We start from the raw sequence: 15,342 nt of genomic DNA on the forward strand, positions 1-15,342 counted from the left end.
CATCTCAGCACTGGCAGTGGACTCCGGGTGGCTTCTTCAGCTCCAAGACTCTGGCTCCATCAGCCTGTCTCCATGTGGCTTATCAACAAGAATGTCTGGCAGGCACTGAGCTTATGTCCCGCCTCCAGCGAGTTGTTTATCTCCTTGGCACCTCTAAATGAAGTCATCAGGCTTTGATCTGATTGACAGGCCAAACTCCACCCCTTCACTCTCAGTCCTCTCATATTGACAAAAGATTATATAACTACCACAGCTGGTATTGAATATTGTGGGAGGGGGCCTTATAGGGTCTGTGGGCTGAATGTTCCCCACCCCAGCTGTACAGTAATGCTCATCATTTGCCGAGTCTGTATTTGCAAATCCTCTGACTCGCTAACATTTCTGTGTAAGCCCCAACCAATTCTCCAGGCACTTTTCGCAGACATGGATAGAGAGGTCAACACCGGGGTCGTCTCAAACATTTTGAGGTTTCCAGTTTTTATACTGTAAATAAGTGCCGCTTTTCTGTTCTCTGTAGTACCACTTGGTTGTGCATTTTGTTAGTGACCTCACTGACGGGTCCTGAAACGCCATGCAGTATCCCTAAGTCAAGAGGGCTGTCCTGTGCCCTATGGGGCAAGCATGGTGGCACAGAAGCTTCAATCAGGCATGAGGTACACTGCTGCTGGCCACGAGCTCAGTGTTAAGGCACCAACAGCATACAAGGGGGCTTCCAAAAGCCCCTGAAAAGACTCCGTAACTGTTAATTCCATGAACCTTCTGAAGCCTCCTCATATACGAAATAAGGTGTCTTTGGATAGTACAAAGGAGCTCTGGTGATGTAGTGGTTACACGCTGGGCTATGATCCCCATGGTGAGCAGTTCTAAACCACCACCAGCCCCAAAGGAGAAAGACAGGGCTGTCTATGCCTGTCAACTGTTGGTTTTGGAAACTGACAGGGGTCGCCAGGAGTCAGCATCAAATCTGGAGTTGGGCGCAGGGTGGTGCAAATGGTTAACGCATCTGGCTGCTAACTGGAACATTGAAGGTTCAAGGCCGCCCAAAAGCATGACAGGAGAAACGGCTGGAAAATCACAGCTGCTGCAAACTCTGTAGAGCGGAGCTCCACTCATAGACTCACAGGGGAGCCGTGAGTCAGCAATGACTCGGCAGTCTCCCACTCACCACTCACTCTCTCTCTCCGCGTGGTTTAAGACTGAAATACCCAGAAACCAAGGTCATGTATGGATCGGCTGACCAACAAGAGGTGAGCAGTCTTTAAAGAATCAAAGTGAAGTTTCCATCAGAGCAGCAGTCCACCTCCTGGACCAGCTTTCAGCTCACAGCCACTGCACGCAGGACAAGGGACTAGGTTCTGAACACAGACCGGCGGCCCCCATGAAAGAAGCCATACCAGGTTTCCGCCCACAGACCCACTCGGGATCTGGGAGAGAACAGAGGCGGTGCTCGGTGTCATTCCTCGTGGATGGCACGGGCAGAGCCCAATGTCATGAAACAAAAATGCCCTCGTGCCATCTACGGATGTGGAGCGCCTGTGGTTCACACCACCCAACACGGGTCTCGGAGCCAACTGGTCCCAGGGGCGAAGGAAATGAAGGAGTCCTGTTTCCACGGTGGGACTTGCTGGTTGCTGAAGGCGAGGGACTAGGTAATGCTACCAGCTCCACGGCTGCTAAAGAAGAGATTGCCATTAGCGCGGACCTTGAAGCCGGGCGCAAGGGTGAATCTCCATTTCTCCCAAAGCAAAATGTGGGCGGCTTTTGCGGAGACTCTAGGCTTCCCTTCCAGACTGAGAACACGTTAACTTTAAAGTGACAATGGAGGGTCATTGCTTCTGGAGTCACCTCCAAGGGGAGTGGAGCTCCCAGGGAATACTTCATCAGAACAGGGTAAGCTATGTATTCCCCACCCCTGCTTTAAAAAGCCTACTCCTCTTGAGTCACTTCGACTCATGGGACCCAGGGGTTTCTGAGACTGTCAGTCTTTAGGGGAGCAGACGCCCTCATTGTTTCCCTGCAGAGCGACTGGTGGATTTGAACTGCCGAGCTTGAGGTGAGCAGCCCACCTCGTTAGCCCGCTCCGCGGCGCCACGGCTCCTTCCCAGCCATAGGAATTAAAATCAAATCTACTTTTGCAAGCACTTCTTCTCCTTTTGTCCTTCTAAGATTGGGCATTCGTATAAACTTCTATTGCTCTTATTTTTAAAAACAAACAAACCAAACAACATCACTTGGCAATAACAGGCTTCTTTTCTTTCTTTGTGTCTATGCAAGAGTCCTATAGTTGATAACAGAGATTTACACAATTTTGATATTCATATTTCCTGCAGCTGACAGTGAGGATGCCCCAAGTCTAGACACCAATGGCACACCAATGATGCTGCTAAGAGGGGCCACACCTATGGGTGGGAGAACTGTGTCCCCAGTTCACCTGTGCTCATGGAACACTTGCTGCTGCTGTTGTCTGTTCAGACCCAAAGCACAACAGCACGAAAGCCAGCCCGGCCCTGCACCTGCCTCACAGTCGTTCCCATGCGGGAGCCCATTGCTGCAGCCACTGGGTCGGTCCATCTCCTTGAGGGGCTGCTTCGGTTTCGCTGCCCCTCTGCTCTAGCAGGCATGATGTCCTTCTCCCGTCCCTGACCTCTCTTGACAACACGCCCGACTAGGTGTGACCAAGGCTCACCCTCCTTGCCTCCAAGGCTAAACACTAGTATCTCTTAATTGGGGGAACAAAGGCCCGAGTGGTAGGCTGCTGCTCCTGGATGTCTCCTGATTGAGTTCATGCCCAGCCATGACCAGCCTACAGATGTGTTCTGAAAGACTCATGGAGAGGAAGCTCGGAAAACACTGCAGTCTCGGTGGCTCTTTCCCTGTGACCTACTGAGCCTGGGATGAAATCGCCTACTTCCATGAAGCCAGTTGGGCACAGTGAGGTCACAAAACCACCCAGGACCCTCCCGAAGGGAGACTTGCCTCCGCCTTTGCTATAGACCGGCACCGCCCTAGAGACCTCAGCTAATGAATGAATACCTTAAGGCACCAACACCTGTCCTCCCCAATGGACTGCCTCCTCCCAGCCAGCCCTTACACAGAGGTTGGGAGGCAGGACCCATTTCCAAGAATTTGACAATTCAGGAGCACCAAGTGGCTGTGTAACCCAGAAAGAGGCACCAAGTCACCACGATTTCTCAGTAAGCAATTATTATAATAAGTCATTGTCAGCCAGAGACGCACATGGACTCAGACAACGTACAGAAGCATCGATTGCCCTTCCTGATCTAGGGGGCAATCGCATTCAGCCTCCTTTAATTCTGTGACTCTCTAGGCAGCCTTCTGGAGTAGGGACCATCAATGGCGCGTATGTCTTTGCTGAATACAAAGGAGTTGCCTTCACTACCTGCTCCTTACTCAACCCCCACCCCAAATGCACAAATGACATCACATCACACAGAGTGAGATATTTCGGTCTTTGTAGATCTAATAAAAATAGATTTGCTGCACGCAGGCATTGCAAATAAAGCAGATAGCATGTCATGTACAAGCTACTCATTAAAGGTTAACTTGCCCTGGTTTAATTTGGCGTCCACCCAGGCTGGGTAAACCTACAGATGCTCATTCCACAAGCTAAAAAAAAGTTAGAATTTCAGGAACCCATCCATGCGGCAGATCCTTCTCCCGGATTCAGCCCTCCTGCCCTGCCTCCATCCCTACAGCCCAGATGGCACTCCAAAGAGAAGAACTTCTTGCATTGCTCGCTGCCGCCCAGGGATCTAATTCCTCATTGGCATGTCCCGAGTCAGCAGGAGGCAGACGGTGGCCCCTGTACATCCCATTTGCTTTTGAATTCAAGTTTGCTCCTGGAGAAGATCTAAAAGGATACCTGGCACATGACAATTTTCTTCTTTTTTTTAACCATGAAAACAAAATATACCTCAGTTGCCACTGAATGAATTCTGACCCACCACGGTCCCATGTGCATCAGACTAGGACTATCTGCGCAGGGGGCTTTCAGTGGCTGCAGCCTTCCAGAAGGAGGTGGACTGCCAGGGACTTTTTCAGGAGGTGCCTGTGGGTGAATTCAAACCATGAACCTTTTCCTTAGCAGTCTGGTGCTCAAATGTGTCACCCAGAGACTCTGGCACACATGCCCAAACTCCAAGCTCACTGCCATCAAGTCGACTCAGACCCATATCTGAGTCTGGGTCGGGAAGAACCACCCCTGTGGGTTTCCAAGGCTGTGGCTCTTTGTGGGAGTAGAAACCCTCGTCTTTCTCCTGCAGAGGGGTTGTTGGTTTCAAACCACAGACTTTGTGTTAGCCCAACACAAAACTGCATACAATAAGCAAAAAAAACAAAAACAAAACGCCAAACTCACTGCCGAGTGGATTCTGACTCATATCGACCTTACAGGACAGAGTAGCATTGTCCCTCTTGGCTTCCAAGACTGTAACTCTGTACGGGAGTAGAAAGCCCCATCTTTCTCCTATGGAGCCGCTGGTCATTTTGAATGAACTTTGCAGATCTCAGTGCAGCGCATAACCACCACACCACCAGAGCTTGTGCTCAGTCCATACTAGTTAAAAATGACCCTGTGATAGGTAGGTTTATTGTGCCAACCTGGCCAATAGGAACATGTGGGATTAATAAGGTCGGAGTTTGATTGGAAGGCAAAGAGACAGACAGCTTGGCAAGCCCCGCCTGTTTCTCTCTTGTTCTCTGGTGATCAGACCAGTGTGCGGTTGCCTTAGCTAGTTCTCTGCCTCAACTTGTGAGCTACATTACCTGTGGGACACCTAACCCGTGGATCATGTCGCTAGAGCTTGAGACCTGCTTCGCCACGCTGCTGGTACATACCTCACTTGAGCTTGGGACTGTTGGATCCTGTCATCTGGTTGACCCTTGGTGATCTCCCCTGCTGTTTGTTGCCTGTAGCCAGACTGCCTGAATTGCTCTATGGAAAACTCAGCTGTCTGCTTCCTTGACCTTGTATACAGCAGCCCTCATGAGTTGAAGGACTTCCAGTACATTAACTGTTCCACGGAAGTGAGTTGAACTGAGCCCTTTCTACTGCTGTGTAGACTAATTAGCTGTTATATTCCTTCATGATGATATATATATATATCACTTATATTCATAAGTGTCCTGGTTTTGTTTCTCTAGAGAACCCTGTCTAACACAACCCTGTATCTCAAGAGCCTTTGTTCTCTGTAGTCCCCACATTAGACACAGGGGATGGACAGGGGAGCCTTCTGTAAGCAGAACAGATGCATCATGGAAATGCTATCCTGCTGGAGAACAGCTGTAAGGGATGAAACCATCTCAGGCTGAAGGGGGAGCCCCCCATAATCCCAGGCTTTGAGCAGATGCTCCACCACAATGTTCCACTGCTGATGGGCATGAATAATGAAAGAGCAGTGGAATGTTCTTCAAGCATTTTCATTTTCACAGCAGGAACTCCGGTTCAGCTATTGCTTTCATATGGCGACACTGAAAAGTCAAGGCCTGAGTGAGATCTTTCTGCAGCTAATGAGTAATGCGCCCCCATGCAAGAAATGTGACATGGGTGCTCTCGTGTGATGGCTCTCTATAGCGTGCACGGCGTCCTGGCCTTTAGAGTGAGCGCTCTCATCAGGGAAGCGCTTCTGTGCAGGGGCTTCTGCTCTGGGCCTTGGAGCACGGTGGTGGATGCATGTGGTGTTAGCAATTGCTGGTTTGTGTGCTTGGGTTTGACATCGCCATTGGTTGGTTTGGTTTGACGTTGATGCCAACCCTGGCATTCTATCCAGGGAACCGTGCAAGGTGTCTTGCTAGCTGCGTCTGCCTACTCAGCTCACCTGATTGCATAGCAAGCTTTCTCCATCTTTGGGTAGAGAGAACAAGTCACGGCACATCATGCAGCCCCACAACTGGGCCAGGAGAACTGGCCCAGGATCTGAATGGGGTGGGAATCTAAGGGTGAAAAGCCTCACGGGTGGATCTGGAACCTTTTGTAGGCAGAACAGTTGCGTCACTCAATCCATCATGGGATTTGTAGGAAGGACCTGGTTCACTCCAAAGGTCATGATCAGGCAGCCCCTGGGCCCCAAGAGCAGACTCAGCCAACAAAAGGCACTTGGCTCTGTTTCATTTCTACCCAGCTGCCACAGAGCCGCTTCCTCCTCCTGGGGACCCCAGGTGTGCCAGAGCAGATCTGTGGGTTGGCATGGCTATGCTCTCTCCAAGTAGGGCACACCAGGTCTTTCTTCAAAGGTGCCTCCAGGTGAACACGCACCTTCAATCTGTTGCTTTGCAGCTGAGCACTTAACCGTCTGCACCCCACTGGGACGCCTGTCTGTTTAGGACTGAGATGACCACCACCCCCTGAAGAGCCTTCCAGGAAGGGAAATCCTTGTTCCAGCAGTTGGTAAATGCATCTGTGCAGTCAGAGAGGAGGCTCCACCCGGCCCGTGGGCCAATACCCAAGGGTGTGCTGAGCAGCAAGCCAGGGGGACCCAGCCTCCAGAACACCTGGACCTACATTACTGGGAGTTCAAAGCAATGGTGTGGGGCTGTGGGGCTGCAACCGGGTTCAGTTCTCTGCAGGGTAACAGATGTTCTGCCAGGAATTAGACAACCACAGAGGGCGTGCAGATTTCGCTCAACAAGCACCTTGCAGACAGGAAATTAAAGAAGAGCCACCACCGGCACAAGTGTGGCTCTCAGAAGTGGGCTTTGTATTTTTGGTTTCCCAAACAGATACTGCACCTCCAGCAGCCTGAATAAACTCTCCGGCCAGGGGAGAGATGCTAAGCTTCCTCACCAGGCTGCAAATTCCTCCAAAGCAGGAACTGTGCATATTCATAAGACTGGGTCTTCGTGGATAGGTATGTTGCTAGGGCTCAATAAGTGCTGGATGAACTTGACCCTGTAACCCAGATAACCTAGCAGTGTCATTTTAGTTTTTATTTTCAATATCCTGTGTGGTTCCCTGTAGAGTTTTCACTTTCATGTGTGTGGGAGGCATGGGCTTGATTCCCTGCCAGTGGATCTCTTGCACCGTCACCGCCCCTCTGTCAACGGAGAGTCACAAATGGCTGTGATGCTGACCCTGTTTCAGTGGAGCTTCCAGACTAAGAAGACAGACCAGGAAGAGAAGGCCTGGCGACCTACTTCTAAAAATCGGTCAATGAAAACCGCAAGGCATCATGACCAGGCAGCAGGTCGTCCCTTTGTGCACCCTGACTCCGGGGTCAACTGAAAGGCAGCTGACCACAGCAGTGCAAAATAAAAAGACACGCCCCCTTCATCAAAGGGCAGGGGAAAGAGCTTGCTCCTTCCACCCTCAGTCTGTCTGTCTCAACGTGTTACTGTGTTGTTTTAAATCTTCTACTTAGTGGCACGCACTCTGTGTGCCCAGACCCTCACAGGCACCCGGGGCCTCATATAAGTATGTGTACTCAGCACCGGAAGCATATGTGCCAGGTCTCCCTCTGCCCTCCATCCCCAGCCCAGCTCCTGGAGCAGAGAGGGGGAGAGGTCACTGGGTGGGCCTGGAAGTTCAGGTACAGAGACTCCTCCTGGGAAGCCAGGGAGGCAGCGGGAAGCAGAACTTCACATTGTGTTCAGGCTCCGAGCCCCCCACCCAAGTCAAGGCCCCATCAGATGCCACTTACAAAAACAGGCCTTCCAAGTATTAAGAATGTTAAGACAGCCCCCACAGAACATGGAATCCAAGACTCTGTGATGTGCTGGCCACATGGCACTGACGCAAGCTGCAGACCCCCGGGGAGCAGCCCCAGCTCGCAGGGAAGGCTTATTCCACAGCCTCCGCAGAGTCTGATAATGCCCTGCTTTCCTGGTCCTTTTCCCAGTCTCCTGGCTGGGGCAAACACCTGGGAATTGTTCCTAGAAGCTCGGCCCAGAGCTAGCTTTCTCAGCACTTCCCATGTCTGTCCAGGCACCACATTCTTTCGTGCTTCCGTGACCCAGAGTACTGTCCAATTTCTGCAACAGAATCCTGACCGCTACCCTCTACTCTTCTCCCACTGCCCTCTCCCCAGACTACTGGGCAGGGTGACAACACAACCTCCCTGCTGAACTCAACCATCTCCCAGGACCCCTTGAGCATTCCTTGCTCTGACCAGAGCTAGCCAGCACCACAGCTTCCAGCTCCTGAAATCTTCCTTTACCAGGAAAGAGAGTGCCTGAAAACTGTATATCCAAGCAGGTTAACTGCATAGGCGCTAAGCTAGCTTTTAGCTTTCCGTTCATGGAACACCATTGAGAAATGCCCAGGTTTGTTGACTCTCTGAAAACCTGCAGCTGAAGTGAAAGGGAGGGAGGTGGGCTCAGAGCCGACTGCAGTGGCCTCAGTTGGGTGTGGCTGCCGGTCCTGCTAAACCTTGGAGCCGTGGAGGCTGAGGACAGCTGACAGTCCCCACTGCAAGGCATTCATCTGTCAGGGAAAATACAATTAGGATCAGCATGTCACCAGTGTCACTTTCAAATTAGTCGCCCATAAAAACCATGCTCACACCTATCAACTTAAGCATGGTTGGGCAAAACAAGCTTGTTTAGTAGGAAAGAAGTGACCACACCTGGAAATGCTCAGAGTGGGATTACTAGGGTTACTAGGTGGTGACTGTTTTATTTTATGTTTTCTTTCTCCCAAGCCACACTAACACCAATCTGACATGTTCAAGTGTTCCTCTCTGTAATATAAATGCCATCACGCTCTGACAATGAGCTAATCTCTTATAATAACACACACAACACACCCCACCCAGGTTTTAATTAGAGAAGGCAATGCAAAGTCCTATCTGGCTCAGAAACGAGCTGGCCAGGGCAGATATTACCAATCAAGTGGTACAAGCTTGGGCAGAGATAAGTCTCAAAAGAGTTACAACTGGGGCAGGAAGCAGGGACCCAAAAAAGGGCAAAGAATCCTGGGGAGGATTTTATTTTTAACACATATTCAGAACTAGACGAGTTTAGCAAAAAGACTGACAACGGTGGTATATTGTTAACAGATGAAAAAGAGATGGCAGACTTCAATGCTTCTTGTACTTCATTCATGAACGTGTATTATTAAATAACGTCTGCTATGTGCCTGGCGGAAAGGAGCTCTGGTGGCAGTGTGTTAGGGCTTGGCCTGTTAGCCAGAGGTTGGAGGTTCAGACCCACCGGCAAATCTGTGGGAGAAATCTCACCCATCAAGATTTACAATCTCAGAAACCATCTACAGGGATGCTATGCGCAGCATCAACTTGATGGCATGAGTTTGGCTTGGTTATGTCCCCAGCAGAGTCCCTGGACAATGCAAATGATTATGCACTTGGCTGCTAACCTATTGGTGGGAGTCTACCCGTAGGCACTGCAGAGGAAAGGCCTGGCAATCGACTTCTAATAATCAGCCACTGAGAACCCAGGGATTGCCGTGAGTCACACCCGACTCGCCGGGAAATGGTTATGTGCCCAGCACTCGGCTGTATACATTCAGAATGGACAGCTCCATTACCCCCTGCCCTGCGCAAGCTCCAGGTCAGAGGAAGAGCAGCCATGACTAATCATGTAATCACATCGTGCCAATGCAAGCAGAGAGTGCACGCAAACGGAGGCTGGGAGCCTCCGGCCAGCAGACCTGTTTCTGTACATAAAGCTTCTGGAACCTGGGTCCCCTGGTCTTCGTGTCTTGTCTGTGACCACTTGCCAGCCACAGTAGTAGAGCTGCGTAGCTCCAGCATGGCCCACACAGCCTCGAATATCTACTACTGGGCCCTTTGCAGAAAACCTTACCAACTCCTGACCGACATGAGCAGCAACAAAGCAGGGGCCCCTAATTAGACTAGAGGTTTGGACAGATTCCTTGAGGAAGTGATGAGGGAGGGTGTCTTAAGGAAAGAGAAGGCCTAGGAAGAGGGGACTGTGCGGTGCCAGCAGAGGTGGGCAGGAGATCTGCTGGCTAAGGCGCTGTATGGTTAAAGCAAATGTCATTGAGAGACCACAGCAGGTCCAGGATCTCTATCTAACAATAATAGCACTACGAGTTGCAGGTTTTCCGGCAACCATACGAGTAGCAATATGAGGAAGAGGAGCAGCAGGAGAACTAGTGACAGGATTTACTAGCAGGAATCCCTGAGACATAAGCGTAGCGGGAATAGTAGTAACTGGACTAGTAGCAGGCGTTCTAGTAACGGTGTGAATGACAGCCCACACTCACTGAGGGATCCCTGTCGGCCAGGCTGTGCTTAGTGCTACAAAGGGGTGCCCGTCCTTAAAGAGCCCCAGAGCTCGCATCTGTTTGGAAGAAGGCTGGAAACTTCATCTGCACAGCACTTCACGTGACACCGAGAAAGGGTTCCTTGGTCACCTCAGAGGCTATGGGTTGGGAGGGTTTAGAAAACAGTACATGACTCTCCCAAGCAGCTCTGCCAGCCACACACGCAAGCCCATTCATAAAGAACTTAACCTATAAGAAGGTCTCTGCACCAAGATACTTCCACCCATTGGCTGTTGTGGAAGTGAGGGTTTGCCTTTCTAAAGAAGTATTCTCCTGGATGACAAAGTGTGACCCTGGTGTGTGACATCAGCCCTTCAATCCACATTGAGAAATATTGGGGAATTTTTTTCAAATCCTTTTTTCAAAATAAGAGAAAGAGATGGATTCCAGCAAGGAACAGGGCAGATGAGGCCGGCTGGCACCCTCTTCTTGACAAAAGTCTAGCGAGATCATTAAGTGGAAGATGTCCACGCACTCAGAACAGAGAGATGGATCACTGCACGGCACCAGCCTCCCCTGCTGTCTTGGCAGGGTGACTCTGGGGAGAGGTCAGAGGCATGCCACAGATAAAGTGTCTATAGATTTCAGTCAAGCAAATGTCCAAGATTTTTAAAAATCTATCTTTTGGGACAAAGAGGAGTCCCTGGGTGGTACCAAGAGTTAAGGTCTTCAAGTACGAACTAAAAGATCGGCAGTTCAAATCCACCCAGAGAAAGGCCTGGCAGATCTGCTTGGGGGAGACCAGCTGTTATTAGCCCTATGGGGTGTGCTTCTATTCCGGCCTGTGTGGGGTTCCTAGGAGTGGAGGTCAGTACTGTGGCAACTTGCTTGGCTGGTTTGGAATTGGAAAAAGAAAGAGATTAGCAGGCTGTTGAAAACTCCACGCTGCTGCTCCATCATCAGAGAACAGCGGCTACAAGGGGCCGGGTCTTCTTTCTAGGTCTCTCTTCTCCCATCACCCCATGTGACACATGGGAAGGACAGGATGCTCAGGCCTGCTCTTTGCAAGTAGCCTGGTAACCTTTAAAAAGGACAAGAGAGAGAGCAACCGCAACAAAGAAGCCCTAGGATTCGTAATTCCAAAATCAGAAAGAAAAAGAATAGATTAAGTATCTTCCCCAAAGAAAACCCTCCATAGGTATAAAGCCAAACCGAGCTCACCCCCATTGATCTGATGCCCACTTAAAACAACCCTGTGGGGCAGGGCAGGACCGCCCCCCTCAAGACTGTACCTCTATAAGAGCAGAAGGCCCATCTTTGTCTCGTGGAGAGGCGGGTGGTTTCTAACTGCTGACCTTACGGTTAGCAGCCCAATGTGTAACCTTGGGTATAAAGAAAAGAAAAATAAAACCTACTGCCATCAAGTTGATTCTGACCTGCAGCAATCCTAGAAAACAAAAGGGTATCCACGGCTGGAAATCTTTCCTGGAATGGACTGCCTTTTCTTTCTCTGATGAGTCTGAACTACTGGCCTTCCAGCTAGCAGCCCAATGCTTAGCCCGAAGCACCACTGGGCCTCCTTCCCATGAAGAAAGAGGGTTTTAAAGACACTGACGTAGGCAGCTGATCCGGTCAGCCAGCAGCCCAATGCGTAACCCAGGTATAAAGAACAGTGCCGGAAATACACAGGGAACATGGATGTGGATTAGGCCCCTGGTGAAGCCCCTGACCATGGACCAGGGATGTGCACAGCCTTGCTGTCATGAGAATGCACTGGGAAGTGCATTGCTGCACATGCAGTTAGGTTAAACTGTTGCACCCTATCATGTCATCTCCCTTGTGAGCCTACAATTGTTTTAGTTTCTATATAATCTGCTTTCTTTTCAGTTGAGGTTTTTAATCTGTTTTACTTTATTATTGCTAATTTTTGTGGTTTCTGTTGTTGTTGTCATCTTTTTCAAAATGGTTATTTGTTTTGTTTTGGGGTTTTTTTGTATATGAACTCCAGAATAGGTAAATCTATGGAGATAGTAACTGGATTAACAGTTCCTTGGGGTACTGATAGGGGTGGTGGGTGGGGGAGGGTGGGCAGGGGGGGATGTGGAGCTAATACCAATGAGTACAAGAATAAAGAAAATTTCCTAAAATTGAGTGTGATGATGATTGTACAACCCTTCTTGATGCGGTTGAAGTACTAAATTGTATGCTAGGTGAATTATATGCCAATAAAACTGTTGAAAAACAAATTAAAAAAAGAAATACAAATTGAATGCTCCTTAGAAATGAGGCTGGCAAGACTTTAGATCACTTATTCTGGGCACGTCATCAGAGAAGACCACTCACTAGAAAGGACACCATGGTTGGTACAATCGAGGGTCACTGAAAACCAGGGCACGCGGGGCACAATGAGGTTCACCAAGACAGCACAGACACGGGCAACGCTTCATTCTGCTAGACGTGCGGTTGCAGTGAGCTGGGACCGACTGGAAGGCAACTAGCACCAGCAACCCATGAGTGAGCTGAATCCAGTGGCGGTTCACCGTCCCCAGCTCTGCAGCAGCTAGGCTGGCCGATAGATCGCTAGGAGCTGTAAGGGCTCATCTGTCAAATACATGGGTTGGATCAGAAAATCTCTCAGGTCCCCTGTGATTGCAAAAGGGGATGTCTCTCAGGGAGAGCAGTCCCTGGGGCAGGCAGCATGCTTGGGCAGCAGAACAGAGGAAGGCCTTCTGTGCGCTGGATGAACACAGGGCTGACGCCCGTGGCTCGAACATGTGGACACGTGTGAGGGTGGCAGAGCGGTGTTTCCTTCTGTTGTGCGTGGGGTCTCTGTGGGTCAGAACTGACGCGGCAGCACCTAACAGGAATACCAGTGATGCTGGGCACATGGCGGCCCCTTTATTCTGTGGGCTTCAGCTTAGCTGCTGCTGTGAGCCACTGTCCAGTCAGTCCCGACTCCTGGGATCGTGTTAGAGAAGACCAAAGCTCCACAGCATCCTCTTGGTGGTCATCATTGGTGAAGCCAATCACCAGGTATTTCATCCCAGGTACCTGGGAGCAGGTTCAACCTCCCAACCTTTGGGTTAGCGCCCACTCACTCACTGCCGTCCAGTAGATGCTGACTCACAGTGACCCTAGAGCACAAGGTGGACCTGCCCTGTGAGTTTCCGAGACTCAGTTTTATTGGCATACAATTCCCATATCAGCCAATTCAATGGTTCGATCCTGTTAAGGAAAGTTGTACGATCATCACCACGGTTGATTTGAGAACATCTTCTTCCTTGTACTCATTGTTCTTAGCTGCCCATTACCTCCCACCCCCCACCCCCTGTGCCAGCGTTCTCTGTCATACTCTTTGCAGGTATAGAAAGCCTCCTCTTTCTCTCACAGAGCAGCTGGTGGTTTCAAACTGCTGGCCTTGCAGTTAGCAGCCCAACGCTTAAGCACTAGGCCAGAGTGGGAACCATGTGTGCCACCAAGCAACCTCATGGCCCTAATCCGCCAGACGGTGAACTGTTTTCCATTCGATCATCATTATGAAACAGAAACTGAGTAAGGCGCTCTCCTAGGAGACTTGGGAGAAGCAACGAGGAAAAGAGACTGAGGCAAAGCACAAGCAAAGGAAGGCCGGCACACCGCTACCGCAAAAGCCAGAGCTACAGCACCGAACGCCCGAGAGGATGCAGAAAGTGCCGTGGATCGTGACAAACCATCTGCATGGTAGGCCAGATGGCCTCCCTCGAGGTTCCGGAAAGAGATCAGCCGGTGGCGGTAATTTTTAGAAGATCACACTGTGCAAGGAGTTTTCGTTTGCCCCGAGTTTAATTTGCCCCTGTTCATTCTGTCCCCTCCGGTGTGTGCGACCGATCACAGTTGGAGCCGCCATTCCCCATGGCAAAGGATGGGCTGATGCCAGACTATTGGCAACACTACATTTCACAGAATGTTCTGGCCAGAGAAAGCCAGGCCGAGCAGATGCCAACCCCGTCACGGGGTAGAACTGCCCCCCTAGGGCTGTCTCGGAAATAACCTTCCCTGAGGCCCACCCCCAGGCCTTTCTTCCGGGACGCCCTGTGTAGGTTCAAGCGGCCCACCTTCAGGCTTGTAATCGAGTCCCAGAAACGAGGCTTCTCTTGTCCCTTCCTAGCCGGAAGCTGTCCTTTGAATGTCTGGTTACATTAAGTCTCGTCCTTGTCATCTGTGCTTTCGTCTTCTCCATTTTAGGAGAGACACGTGCAAATTTAGAGGAGTGAGATGCCTGTGCCAGCCAGCCAGAGGCTCCACCAGCGGGCACACTCTGCACAGCGCCTCTGGCCACTGTGGATGGGCAGGTCGGCCCCTCCAGGACGACAGAGTTCCCGCTCCTATTGTGCACAATCAGGTCTCTGGGTTGTACTGTATACAAAAGACGACACTTTCAGTTCACAGCCTTCTCTCGGGGAGGAGGCAGGGATAGTCGCTTCTGGAACAGCAGCTGAGACGGCTCCCTGGTTGTCTTGCTTTGAGTGGGCTGCTTCAACAGGAAGGCTTGCTTCTGCCCACCTCCACCTTTCTGACTCCCGTGGTCTTTGTCAAATGCTGGCTTTTAGAGTTACCGTACCTTACGCTGTAAAGGTCACTACCAGCTACCTGTAAAGATAGATGTTGGGTAGCCAAAGCTTGACCATACATCAGAACCTCCCAATGTTTGTAAAACTTCAGGTGGCAGGGCCCCAGCCCCAGAAGTGCTGGTTCGGTAGATCCAACTGGTGCTGCTGTACCAGAAACAGAAACACCACCGGGGGAAGGCACTGCTGCAGCTGCTACTGTTGTTAGCAGCCATCCAGGGGGTTCGGCCTCCAGGGCCCCGTGCACAACAGAGTGAGATACTGCCTGGTCCTGAGCCACGCTCACAGTTGTTCTCCGGTCTGAGTGCACTGTTACAGCCGCTGCATCAGTCCAGCTCACTGAGGGCCCTCCTCTTGTTTTGTTTTTTGCTGCCCTTCTACTTGACCACGCATGGTGTCCTTCCAGGAACTGTCCCCTCCTGATAACGTGTCCACAGTAGATGAGACAAATCTCGCCATCCGTGCTTCTAGGGAGTGTTCTGGCTATACATCTTTCAAGAACTTTCGGGCTGTGGTACTTTCATTAGTCTTTTG

This window comes from Echinops telfairi, unplaced genomic scaffold (assembly GCF_000313985.2).
Source record: "Echinops telfairi isolate 266 unplaced genomic scaffold, ASM31398v2 ScPeMD7_7473;HRSCAF=8511, whole genome shotgun sequence".
Classification (NCBI taxonomy): domain Eukaryota; kingdom Metazoa; phylum Chordata; class Mammalia; order Afrosoricida; family Tenrecidae; genus Echinops; species Echinops telfairi.